This window comes from Neovison vison, chromosome 6 (genome assembly GCF_020171115.1).
Source record: "Neovison vison isolate M4711 chromosome 6, ASM_NN_V1, whole genome shotgun sequence".
NCBI classification, from domain to species: domain Eukaryota; kingdom Metazoa; phylum Chordata; class Mammalia; order Carnivora; family Mustelidae; genus Neogale; species Neogale vison.
This window is the reverse complement of record NC_058096.1, coordinates 142,560,922-142,575,402: the sequence shown is the minus strand read 5'-3', so window position 1 is coordinate 142,575,402 and position 14,481 is coordinate 142,560,922.

Sequence of the window (14,481 nt, the reverse complement as noted above, 5' to 3'; positions counted from 1 at the left end):
AAGGAAATTGAAACCATGCAACTGAATTTTTTATAGACCTGTATGAGGACCACCACATGTGGACATGTATGTGTTGAGTGTGTGTGTGTGTGTGTGTGTGTGTGTCCACCTGTGTGTGTTTATTTTTTTTTTAAAGAGGAATTGAATTTCAGAGAGATGGGGTCCTCTATTCAAGTAACTGTTGGGAAGGGAAACCAGGATAATAAAAGGAAACACATTCCATGAGAATCCAAGTGAGGCACTGGGGGATGAATGACAGTTTGGGGGGTTGCATTCAATTTCTGTCTCCTGAAACAAGCTCTTTGTGAGCTTTAGGTAGTTAATTTATCTGAACTCTGGGTTCCCATCAATAAAAAAGGGGATAAGACGTAGCTCTTAATTTGGTTGTGAGGTCATGTTAATGTAGATAAATTATTCCTTCTATCCTGGCACATAAGAGGCTCTGGGTGAATTATTAGAACTAGTACTAATACTAGTACCACTGCTATTGTTGTAAATTTTCTACATTTACATAGTACAAAGGTAATAAAAATATTGACTTGGAGAAGAGTGGGGTCAAGGATGCTGGCTAGCTACTTTGTCTTTTTAGCTGAAAGAACCTTGCTCAGCTAAGAATGAGGGGTTAGGACTCTGAGTGGTTTTTCCAATGATGTCCTTCTAGCATCCTCCAGACTTTGAGGGTGAACAAACCCACACTTTGGAAGGGGAAGGGAAAGGAAGAAAAAAGAATGGGCAGGGCCGTAGCCTCGCAATCCAGCTTCCACCAAAAGGGCTGTTTTCTTCTCTTTTGTATACCTGATCTCTGGGTAGGATTTGGTTAGCTAAAAAAACTTCCTCATCTAGAAGCTGGCAAACGATTGGACAGGATGATCCTGAGATCCCTTCCAGCTCTCACATTCTGTCAAGATTTTGTCACCTTTTCCAAACTTTCATTTGGCAGACTGTCAGGCTGCCTGAAGCACCAGGAAATTTCAAGGTGGTTACAGGGCAGAGTCAGCTTTTTAAAAACTATGAAGAAGGCACATAGTTCTCCATCTCCATTTGTATGTGGAGATGGCCCTGCTTGTCTTCAGACTCCTCACTCCCACAGCCCGTCTGGCCCCTGCAGTTTCTTGGAGCATCTCCCTTCCTTGGGCTCCGTCCTCATCTACCCAGTCCTCCAGAGTCCCACAGCCCAAGGCTTCTGGCTCCATTCTGTCATAAACACCCAATCCTTATCCCTCTGCTGGTGCCCATCTCCATTTGAGCTGTGACTAATGAGAAGAAAATACCTCACACCCTCCCTGCACAGGAATAGCTTCATTACTCCAAATTATAAACCTCAGAGGGAAACACTTCACTTCACAGGTATCTTTTCTCACTGTCAAATCCCACTGCAATGCCAGCTTTCTGGTTTGTCTGCCCATAAAGCCAGCTTTGAAGTCAGAGGTCAATGTTCCTGCTATAGTCATTAAAAGGCGAGATTTGGGGTCAAAGAGATGCATTAGTCCTGTCTGTGTAAATCCTTCGCTGTCAATCTTGTGCAACTTCCTCAATTTTCTGTTTTTCTATGGAGGAACTATTTCAGGTTTGTTGTAAGAAAGTGAAATTTTCCTAGGATACATCATACCTGAAACCAAACACACTTCAGGTTTGTTGTTGTCATTTTCAGCGTTATATGGCCACTCAACTCTTGAAACCTCAATATCCAAGAAATACCACACCTCAATATCCAAGAAATACCACACTCCTCTATTTTAATCAAATAAGCTCAATTCTATATTTGTTACAGGGTTCTATCTTACACACACACACACACGCACATAACACAGGTGTACCCAGAGGCCCTACTATCTTCCCAGCAATAAAGCAGTGGGAAAGGCCTTCTATCATTGAGGGTTGGTGGCCACTCATTGACCTGGTTCCTTCAGTAATTTTTTTTTTTTTAAGATTTTATGTATTTATTTGACAGAGAGAAATCACAAGTAGATGGAGAGGCAGGCAGAGAGAGAGAGGGAAGCAGGCTCCCTGCTGAGCAGAGAGCCTGATGCGGGACTCGATCCCAGGACCCTGAGATCATGACCTGAGCTGAAGGCAGTGGCCTTACCCACTGAGCCACCCAGGCCCCCCCCCCTTCAGTAATCTTTTGATCCACCTAGGGGCTCTGCTGAGTCACACTCAGGTCACAAGATGCTTTGGTGAGAATGGGCACTCCCATGCACCCTCACGGCCCCCACCATCACATGCTCTGAGGTTGGCAGAGTACTCAGAGGAACGAGCAATCACACTTTCTCTTCAGACAGGTCAATCTCTAACCTCTTTCAGCCTGGGGGAAATTTCTCTCTTTCCTCATTATTTTCTTTTGCCTTCAGATTCATATTCCTCTTCCCATCCCATTTGAGGATACCCAGGACTTTATGAAATACCAGAAGTGCTACACATAACCCACTGAGAAAAAGCACTGATCATGAGGAAGTGTCTGCCTGTAAACATGTTATACTAAGCCCCTGCCATAATTAAAATCACAATCATCAGCAGCATTGCTTCCATCATCATCATTATCCCTACCCATGCCACCAAAGGAACTTTCTAGAGTCGTGACACTTGTCAGTTCTTAAAAGAAGACAAAAATGAGTCAGATTTACAATAGCTTGGGAGATTCTATTATTCCTGAGAAGACAGAGAGACACATATGAGACAGACAATGCAAAATTCTAGGCCTGAAAGGCATTTATTTTTGACCAACGCAGCCTTCTCTTGAAGACTTCCCTTGCACAGTGGTTTACAGTCTTTTCACCAAGTCAAATCTTCTTTCAATACAAAACTGTAAACTACCATGACATATGAAGGCAGGGGGAAGGAATATTATCAGGAATGACTGACTAAATCAGCTTGACACTGAAGTTTCAGCTTAAGTTTTAAAATGTTAGTGGCTTCTCCTTATGAGCTGGTAGCAGTGAACGATACATATTAATCACATTGGGCATCTTGGTGATGGGTCCTTCCCCTATTTTTTTTTTTAATTTATTTATTTGTTTGACAGACAGAGATCACACATAGGCAGAGAGGCAGGCAGAGAGGAGGAAGCAGGCTCCCTGCAGAGCAGAAAGCCCGATGCGGGGCTCGATCCCAGAACCCTGGGATCATGACCTGAGCCGAAGGCAGAGGCTTTAACCCACTGAGCCACCCAGGCGTCCCTCCTTCCCCTATTTTTAAATAAATGCTAACTTCATATAAATCTCATTTAACTAAAGGGGAGTAAAACATTTTCAAAGACAAAGGTAAGTGGAGATTATAATTGTGTCCCTGTTTGATAAAGAAATCAACAGAGAAAGTTTAATATTATTTATTAATCCTGTAATAGTATCAATGCCAGACCTTTGGTGTTTACATGCCGAACCAAAGTATTCCTCTAATTCTGGCTAAATAATAATCGTTTCTATGTATTAAGAGGTAACTATGTGCTATGGGCTTAGTTGCAAGATAAAACCTTTACGAACAATAGTTCAGTTAATCCTTAAATCAACTTTGAAAAAAAAAATGCCACTGCATCTCAGAGTGGCTACACAACTTCTCCACAACACATAAGGAAGTGGTAAATCATAATTCAACTATTGTTTGATTGACTCTAAGATCTGTTTTTGTAACCGCTAAGTGAGACTGCCTCCCACTTCCCAACCTCTTCACCTAGATGAGAGAAGTTAAGATGTTGGTGATACCAAATTTTGTTAGTGCCAGCTACCCTTCTCCCCCACCAATTTTCAACCTTCCTATTCCCCTAATTTTCCATTTATTCCATTCAGTTCAATAAATGACAACATTTAATGGCCTTACCTAAGCAGGGGTTACCTTTCAATCTTCCATCTTCTATTCCCCATATCCCATTAGCTGACAAGCATTTTTCTATGTTCCAAAAGTCCCTTTAGGTTATCCCTCTCCCCATTGGTTTAGGCACCATTCTTGTTACTTGTCATGTTGAGTTGAACTACAAATCTTCCTGGACTTATGATGGGGTTACCTCCTGATAAACTCTTCAAAAATTGAAAATGTCGTAAGTCAAGAATGCAGTTCATACACCTACTGGACATTGGAGCTCAGGATATCCTACTTTTAATGTGCTCAGGCACTTAACTTTAGCCTACAGTTGGGCAAAATCATTTCACGCAAAGCCTATTTGATGAAGTGTTGAATATGTGATGTAATTTATTGAATTCCATACTGAAAATGAAAAACAGAATGGTTGTATGTGTATTGGTTGTTCATCCTCGTGATCATGTGGCAGATGGAGTTGCAGCTCACTGCCACTGTCTAGCATCACAAAAGAGGATCATGCCCGCCCATATCACTAGCTCTGGAGAATGTAAAACTCAAAATCTGAAGTATGGCTTTTATCCATATCACTTTGGCACCATTGCAAAGTCCAAAAAAAGTCATTAAATTAAGCCATTGTAAGTCAGGGACCGTATGCAGTTACTACCGAAATTTCTCTGCTGGTCTTCCCTAAATTCATCTGTAAGGAAACATTGTGAAGGACTGGAATGCTTCAAACAAGTAAACAAACAGATATGTTGATGAATGCCCTCACTGGCACCTTCCCAGGTTTTTGTCTGCCTCTCATTGTCTTTGACCTATTTAAAACTCTTTAATTGTCGCTGACAGCAATATAAATGCATCCAGTCTACACATGCGCAAATGATTCTGCTCTGGTGAAGGAACTACTGACCTTTCCCTGCTCAAAACAAAACAAAACAAAACAAAAAAAGAAAAGAAAAGAAAAAAAAAGCCAATTTTGGATCTATGTGTTCATTTCAGTAATACTTATTGAGCCATGTGTAGTACTTTGACTTCTCCTTTGAACCAGTTGTAACATCTTATCGGTTTCCTCATTAATTAAGCACTTAAATAAAATTTTTGATGTGTTCATTTCATATTTGTAGGAGAGTCATGGTTTTACCTTAAATAAAAAAAAAAAAAACTTTAACATATAACACATCTTAACTTTGCTATTTATCTTAATTTGGATTTCCAAGAAAGCTGAGCCTGAGGCATGGATTTGGTTGCAAATATTTATCAGGAGGTGACCACAGAAAGCTACAATGATGATGTGGGAGAACAAGAAAGGCAGGAAGGGAAAACCAGTCAGCGGTGTGTTATTGAGTTGGTTACCACTGCGGTCTCCAGGACTCAGTCCTGATGGGCGATATCTCAGCAACCATGTAGAATATGTACTTCTGAATGATCCGTCCAAAGGGTAAGAGATTAGGACACTTCTCTTCCAAACATTGTCTTCTATACGTTGAGCATTGCCCTTTGGTCTGAATTCCTTTGTCCTTCTTATCTGTATTTTCCATGGCTTTAGAAACAGTTATAAGACAGAAAAGTGAAGAAATACTGCTGTGAGTACTGGGGGAAGTAAGCTGGCAGACATGCAGAACTGATCATCCTGGCCACACTAAAATTAGGTGGTTGAGGGGATGTGGTGCAGGGCACAAAGGCAGTTACTACACAACCGGTATGATCTATCTAAACTGAAAACTGTTATATTCTTCTTCACTTTAGAATGTTTAAGTGATTTCTCATGCCTGTAGGATAAAATCAAAACACCCACATGGCCCTTCATGCTCTGCCCTCGGCCTCCCTTCTCAGCCCTCTCCTCACACCCCAGCTTCTATCTACAATCTGATGCTTGCTGTTCCCCTGACACTACTGTGACCTGGTATATGCGTTCATGCCATTTCTTTCTCCTCTCTTCTAGCTAACCCATTGTTAGATATCGTCAGAAGTGTTTAGTGACTGCCCACCTCCCTCTCGCCCTCCCACAAGATATGACATTTACCTACCACATTCTGCTGTGCTTCCTCTATCAGAGTATCTACTACACTGGATTCTATTTGCCTCTTTTTTCTCTCTCATTATTCTGTGAGTTCTCTGAGGGCAGAGACAACTTTTTTTTTTAAATCTCTGTAACATCAATGCTCAATAGCTTCTCCCTGATAGTAGATACTCAAAAACAGTTTGTTGATTTCATGAAACACCTACTTGGCTCCTATCTGTACTGGTCATGACAGAGGATAAAGACTTTGCATTAGTCAGGGTAGGCCAAATCATGCTGCAGCAACAAATAAGTGGGAAGTCTCAGTAGTTTAAAACTACCAATGTTTATCTTCCACTAATGTACATAGCAGTTATATGTGGGCAGAGGGCCTCTGCTCATAATATTTACTCAGGAACACAGACAGTTAAGTAGACATGGTCTGGAATACTGTTCTTGAGAATTTTGCACTGGCAATTTTGTGTTCATTCTGGGAGTGACACAAATAACTTTTCTTCAAAATTCACAAGCTAGAACTAGTCGTGTATTCCCATCCACCCAAAAAGGGACTAAAACTACACCTGCCATGTGTCCAGGAAGAGAGAGACAGAATTATTTGGTAATCATTACAAATGACTACCACAGAGTTTTGCTCACTAACATTGCTACAGGTTGAGTTGTGTCTCCCTCAAGATTCACCCATTGAAATCTTAACTCCTAATACCTCAAAATATGACTTGGTTTGGAAATAGGTTCATTGTAGTTGTAAATAGTTAAGATGAGGCCATACTGTGTGCAGGCCTGCAATCCAATATGACTAATGTTCTTATAAAAGGGTAAATGTGGACATAGGCATGCATAGAGGGAGAAGACCAAGTGAACAAGAAGATATCCATCTGTACACCAAGGAAAGAGGTCGGGAACAAATTTCTCCCTTGCAGCCCTCAGAAGGAACCAATTCTGCCAACACCTTGATTTGGGGCTGCTAGCCTCCAAACTGGGAGATAAAACAAATTTAGGTAGTGTAACCTATCCAGCTCTAGCAAATTAGTACAGATTTCTTGTACCAGAGGTTGGGTGCTGCTATAATAAGGGCCTAAAAAAGAGAATGTGACTGTGAGAGTGGGTAATGGGTAAGCTGAGAGAGTTTTATGAGGTACATGATAGAAAAAGTCTAGATTGCCTGGAAAAGAGAAATGGTACAAGTATATAGCTTAAAGGTAGTTTTGGTGAGGTCTCGAAAGAAAATGACAAACATGTTATTGGAAACTGATGGAAGGCAATCCTTGTTATAAAGTGGTGTAGAACTTAGCTGAATTATGTTCTGGTATTTTACGGACAGTAGAGCTTATATATAATAAACGTGGATACTTAACTGAAAAGATTTCTCAGCAAAGTGTTCAAGTGTGGCCTGGTTTCTCCTTACTGTTTATAGTAAAACATGAAGCCGATAAATTGAAAAAGGAATTGTTAATCAAAAACAAACTGGAACCTGAAGATTTGGAAAATCCTCAGCCTATCCATATTGGAAAAAACAAGAAAGCTTGCTTTGAAGAGAATGGATGTGGCTAAATGGCTATTTCCTAAAAAAATTAGATATGTGACTCATGAATCCAATCAAACATTTCAGTAGAAACCATAAATAATGATGAAGTTATACAGAAAAGATCTATGGAAGATTCTTTTGTCTGATGGTCTAGACTCCCATGAATTGGAAAGGAGACCAGGTAACTTTTGAGAATTTTATATCAGCATAAACACTGCCAGCCTGGACTGAAAGGGACAGAGACAGGATAAGACAAAGGAAAAATGACCCCCACTACCTTCGTTCCAGAAGGCTGGGTCATCTCTTTAGCTGAAGAAGGTGGAGTTGCTACCCAGCAATGAGGGAGCAGGACCACCACTCCTATGGACGTGGAAAACTGAGCATTGTACAAAAAAGATTATCTTCAAGTCTTAAAACTGAATGGAATTCACTCTCCTAGGTTGTGGACTTTTCTGTGATGCTTTTCTCCTGCTTTCTTCTTTTGCAATGGTAATGTTTATCCTATGCCTCTTCCATATTGAATTTTCAAGTAAATAACTTGTTGTCTGGTTTTACAGGTGCAGTGATGGAGTGGAGTTTTGTCCCAGGGTGAATCAGACCCTCAATTTCACCCATACTTGATTTAGATGATATTTTAGACTTAGAATTAATGCTGGAATGGGTTAAGACTTTCAGGGATTTTGAGATGGGCAAACGTATTTTGCATGTGAGAAAGACATGGATTTTGGGGGGTGAGAGGGTACATTGTTATGGGTTGAATTATGTCCTCCCAAAAGTCATACATTGAAGTCCTAATTCCCAGTACCTCACAATTTGCTTTTATTTAGAAATAAGGTCATTGAAAACATTTTGAATAATGACATAATGTCTTAATTTGGCCCAAACCAATGTCAAGATTTTCTTCTAGGAGGCTTTGGTGATCAGGTCTTACATGTAAGTTTTCAATTCATTTTGAGTTAATTTTTGTAAGTGGTGTAGGATAGGGGTCCAGTTTCATTTTTGGCTTGTGGTTATTCAGTTTTCCCAACATTATTTGTGTTAAAGTGGCTCTCCTTTTCCCATTGAGGGTTCTTGTCCCCTTGTCACACATTAGTTGACTATATATATTCAGGGATTTATTTCTGGACTTTCTATTCTGTTCCATTGGTCTAGGTGTTTGTTATTTATACCAGTACCATACTGTTTTAATTACTATAGCTTTGTAGTATAGTTTGAAATTGGTACTTGTGATGATGCCTCAGCTTTGGTTTTGTTGTTGTTGTTGTTCTCAAAATAGTTTTGACTATTTGGATTTTTTTGTGCTTCCATAAGAATTTTAAAGTTGTTTTTTCTATTTCTGCAAAAAATGCCATTGTAATTTTGACAGGAATTGCACTGAATCTATAGATGGCAAATATTTTTCTTGAAAATCTCCCTTCCAACATAGAGTAACCAAGGACATCTATACCGAGCAAGCAGCCTTGATCCCACAGTTATCTCAAAGCAAAAGTTTTGTTCCACGGTCGCTTGCACACCTCCAAGTTCTCTTTATTGCTCTATGTTGATGTGCAAACTTGAAGGTAATGCTAAACTCAGTGGAATTAGATTGTTTCTACGAATTTTCTTCTCCTCTTTTCTGTGAATTTTCCCTCTGTTGTTGTGGTACTTCCTTTTTACAGTCTGTATGTTTTTCACAGTACCTTCCTCTTTTATTCCTCCTATCCAAGATTCTTATTTTCTTCCCTGCTATCCCCTTCACTTATAGAATAATACCACTTCAATCCAAACTTCTTTTCATAATCTTTCCACATATTTGGGAAGAAATTTGTGGAAAAATTTTATGGCTCATCATGTTATATTGAAGTCAAGATGTGTCAAGCATCAAAGTCAAGCAGGATCCTTCAGACACTTAAAGAATATATGTTTGATTGCCCTCATTGATCAAGTTTAACCAGATTATTGCCACTGCTCCCCTCTAGTTGAGCTAGGTAGATACAGACTATGTATTTGACAAGAGGCCTTCCCTTCAATTCTCTTCACCCAGCGACATTTCCTGGTGGAAGAAGGGATGGGGATAGCAGTGGTGGCAATAATAACATTAGTGGTGATAGTGGTGCATAACATATCCACAGAGAGTAGAATGTCTTCTTGGCCTTTAGAGTTTATACTCATTTTCTTGGTAAATGCCATCCTCTCTACATTTGGGGAATAACAATTTTCCAGCCCAAGTGTGCTTATCTCCAGACTCTAGTGTTTTTTTTTTTTCTTTTTCTTTTTTTTAAGATTGTATTTATTTATTTGACAGAGAGAGATCACAAATAGGCAGAGAGGCAGGCAGGGGTGGGGAAGCAGGTTCCCTATTGAGCAGAGAGCCCGATGCGGGACTCGATTCCAGGACCCTGAGATCAGGACCTGAGCCAAAGACAGAGGCTTAACCCACTGAGCCACCCAGGTGCCCCAGACTCTAGTGTTTTATATGAACTTAATATTTTAGAACCTCAAAATAAGTCTGTCTGTCTATTTATCTATCTATCACCTATCATTCTCTATGTTTAATTTTTAATTTTATGAGATAGAAAATGGCTAAGAGAAAACCTCCAATGAGAAAACAGAAGGCTCATGAAGCAGAAGAAAAACCATTTTGGTAAGGAAAATATTTCCATATTATATTTTCAAGAGGTCGACATAAACAATAGTGAGTTAAAAAATATTTTTAAAATTATGCACAGTGTCACTTGCCAGTGTTGTGTTAATTAATGCAAATGTAGAACACTGCATCAGCTCTTGCTTGAATTCTATCAATGTACATCTGTACAGTAAATATGTTAGTGAATAACCCTAAGCCACTGTCAGAAGATTCTTTTCTCAACTGCTAAATTCTAGAAAATCATTGCCAGCATTCTAGGCATATTTTCATATGCTCAGGAAGATCCAAAAGAAGCCAATAGAAGCCTATAGAAGGGATGTGCCAGTCTCCCATTCTTAGTATGTATAAATACTATTGCCCAAGACTAGATAGAGAATAGAAAGAAAATTCACATTAATTAAGTACCTAATGAAGGAGTGGGCTTTATGCTAGTTATATACTTCAATTTTTACAAAATAGGCATTGAAATGTCTGCTAAGGTATCCTAGTTTTTGAAAAGTGGTTAAGAACAGAATAAGTGAGAAGAGTTAAAACAAGGATAATGTCTTTTGTCAACATTCTGTTAGTGTACCAGCTCACCATTCCATGACTGACATCTTTACCACTTTAGAAGGATTTCAATATTGGCAATACATTCTTTTTTTGAACAGGAAACAAAAAATTAATGTCTAAATATTCAAAACCTCTTCCCTCCACACACTATTAGGGAGAAATCTGTGTTTGCCAGCTTGGATCCCAAGTCTTTCTTGTAAAGAATCATGAAAAGAATTGAGGGAGAGAATAGCAAGTTACTGATAATTGCTTGGGTGATTGACGTTGGAAAAAGCGAGGGTTAGTGGCAGAAGAGAAATGAACATATCCAAATTAAAAAAAAAAAAAAAAAAAAAAAAGGACTAGAGAAAACAAAAGCCAGAGTAGACTGGGTTGTATGAGGTGGGGGAGGGGAATTCAGTGAGCTTTCAGAAAGAACAGAGAAAGACTTAGGCCCTAACTTACATGAAGGAAACAGCTGTCAAGGTATAAGAACTTAAAAATATGATAACATTAATAATATCCTCTTTCCACATTTATAAGAGTTAAAAAATATTTAAATTGCATTTCAAATTAAATGTTGGACTAATTTTAAAATGTCATGTCTAAACTGGACCAAAAGGTTACTCAGTGTTTTTTGGTTACTTTGGCAATATAAATCTCACCCGTTTTTCTGTGCGGATAATGATGTTCTTTCTCTGTATGTCTCTGATTTCACTGGTCAGGTCTTTGTTCCTGATCTTTGAAGATTTCATATCCTTGACCCTGATTCATTATAAAATAGGAAGAAAAAGAAATAATTACTTTTGAATTAAAATTTTAAAAACAGGGACACCTGGGTGGCTCATTCAGTTGTTAAGCATCTGCTTTTGGCTTAGGTCATGATCTCAGGATCCTGGGAGTGAGTCCAGCATCGGGCTCCCTGCTCAGAGAGAAGCCTCCTTCTCCCTCTTCCACTTCCCCTTCTTGTATTCCTTCTCTCACTGTATCTGTCTCTGACAAATAAATGAATAAAATCTTAAAAAAATAAAAGATTTAAAAACATACGAAATCCCCATTCTGAACAATACTTTGAAAGATTATTGAACTTAAACTAAACGTAAATCCATTACTGAGTTGAAATGCAGTATAAGGAGCTCTGGAAACACTCTCTTCAATGAAACAATAGCTAATAAAAATTGTTTTAAGAAAAAAATATTTAAAATCTCTGGAAATTATCCTAAGGACATGAAGCAATGAAATGTTTATTTAAGAACATTTACTAAATATTAGTAAGAATAGCGAGAATCTGTGACTTTGGAACTATAATCAGATCCTCTCCCCTTCTCTATCCAGTTTAGTGTGGTGGAGGATCTAGTCCTGGTGGATGTAGCAAAATCACAGGGTTCTATTTGGTCCTAGTGCTCAGTCTAAAACCAAGGTTTCTCCCCTGGAGAAGCAAGACAGCAGCCTTTCTTTTCTCCCTAAGCTCCAGCTGCAGAAACTCTACTCAAGTCAAGTGTGGTATAGTGGTTTAGGGCTCCCTTCTTCCACCCAGTTCCCATTTATTGGGTGGGAGCTCTCTCCCAGATGTGGGAAGTCAAGAATAGTCAGCCCTGATTGGCCCATGTCCCAGCTCAGTCACAGGGTTACCTACCTCCTGAGTTTAGTGCCCCATGTATAGAGTAGGGGTGTCATTCTGAGAGAAACAGACCATTTTCAATGGCCTAGCTCTCCAGAATAATAATACTGAAATTCTTTCCAAGGAGAGTCACAGTTGTTGAAGAAAGCCCCATAACTCTCTGTGGGGAGACTGATTTTATTTGGAACACAACATAGAGAAGTTCAAACCTAAAGACACTATCAAAAACAATGGCGATTTTGGTCAGCAATTAAAAGGAGTCTAGCAGCTCCGTGAGAACAATAAGCAAAATAGCAGAAGTTTAACAGAGACCCAGGGAAGGATAACTAAGAAACTATCTTCAGGGGTCAGAGCAAACTTCAGACACATGTCACAAAGACTTTCCCTGAAAAGAAGCCCATGCTTAATTGGATCAGACAGTGTAGTGACTTACACACTTGGGCATTGGTTTTTTGTTTTTTGTTTTTGTTTTTTGTTTTTTTTTTTTTAGATTTTATTTATTTATTTGACACAGATACAGAGAGACAGAGAAAGCCAGCCCACAAGCAGGGGGAGTGGGAGACTCCTGGCTGAGCAGGGAGCCTAGTTTGGGTCTCGATGTGGGGCTTAATTCCAGGACCCTGGGATCATGACCTGAGCTGAAGGCAGATGCCTAACTGACAGAGCAACCCAAGCTCCCCAGCATTGTTAAAAACAATAGGCCAGTCAGTCAGCAATTAGTGAAGACTCACAACTGGGTGTGGTATCAATACAGGCAGACCAGCCAGAAGCTTAACAGGGATATCTGGCCAAGAAACAAATAAAGGGAACCTGGATAGGACCATTGTCTTCCTGGGAGTGGGCAGGGCGAAAGAGTAAGTCGGGATGGTTGTGTGCATGTTCAGTGTTGCAACCTGTGAGGAGCAACACATTAGGCAACACACTGTGGGGGAAATAACCTTCACAGACTCAATTCTGTCACATTATTAAACAGATCAACAAAGGATCTAGCAAGCAACAATAACAGCTCCTGGAGTTGGGGAATGAATAACTAAAATAACATACAATATAATTAATTAAAATGTGTACATAGGTGTGCCTGGGTGGCTCAGTGGGTCAAAGCCTCTGCCTTTGGCTCAGGTCATGATCTCAGGGTCCTGGGATGGAGCCCCACATCTGGCTCTCTGCTCAGCAGGGAGCCTGCTTTCCCCTCTCTCTCTGCCTGCCTCTCTGCCTACTTGTGATCTCTCTCTCTCTCTCTTTCAAATAAATAAAAATAAAATATTAAAAAATTAAATGTGTACATAATAAGAAAGTTATCATTTTCACATAATAAAAATTATAAAACATACAAGTAAATAGGAAAATATGAAATACACAGGAAAGAAAAGCAGGCAACAGAAATAGTCTGTGACAGGGACCAGATGTTAGATTTGACAAAAACATCAAATTAGCCTTTACAAATATGTTTAAAGTACTGAAGAATACTATACTTCAATAATTAAAGAAAGGTATATGTCTCATCACAACTTGGTGAGATGGTATTGTCTTATCAAACTGAAAATATCACAGATAGTTTTTTTAAAGAGCCAAATGGAAATTGTGAAGTCAAGAAGTCAAATAAATAAAATGGAAAATTCTTTAGAAGAGTTCACTAATAGACTGGAGCTAGCACAAGAGAAAATTAGAGAACCTGAAGACAGATAAATAGAGAATATGCAATCTAAAGAACATAGAAGAAAAAAAGAACAAAGAAAAATTAATAAGGCCCCAGAGATACATGATAATTTTAGGAACACCAACATAAACCTAATAGGAGTACCAGTAGGAAAGGAGAGAAAGGAGCAACAAACATCTTTGAGGAAATAAAGGCTGAAGTCTTTCAACATTTGATGAAAAACATTAATCTTCACACCAAAGAAGGTTGAAAAAATTTGAGTGGATAAATTTAAAGAAATCCACACCCAGACATTTAGTTGAAATGTTGAAAGATAAAGACAAGGACAAAATCTTGAAAATAGTAAGAGAAAAAAGATTCATCATGTATAAGTGAAGCCCAAAGAATAAGAGATGACTTCTTGAATACCAAAATGCAATTTAACATGTTAAAAGAAAAAAAACAAAAGTCAACTGAGAATCTTATATCCAGCAAAAATACCTTTCAAAAGTAAAGATGAAATAAAGACATTCCAAGATAATGAAAACTGAGAGAATTTATTGCAAGGATATCTGTCTTATAAGATATACTAAAGAAAATTGTTTAAGCTGAAAGCGTTTGACTTGAAACAATAATTTGAATGTATATAAACAAAAAGTGACAATAAAGATAATTATGTAGTGTAAAATGATATGTATATAATTGTATTTTGGGGCCTATAACATATAGA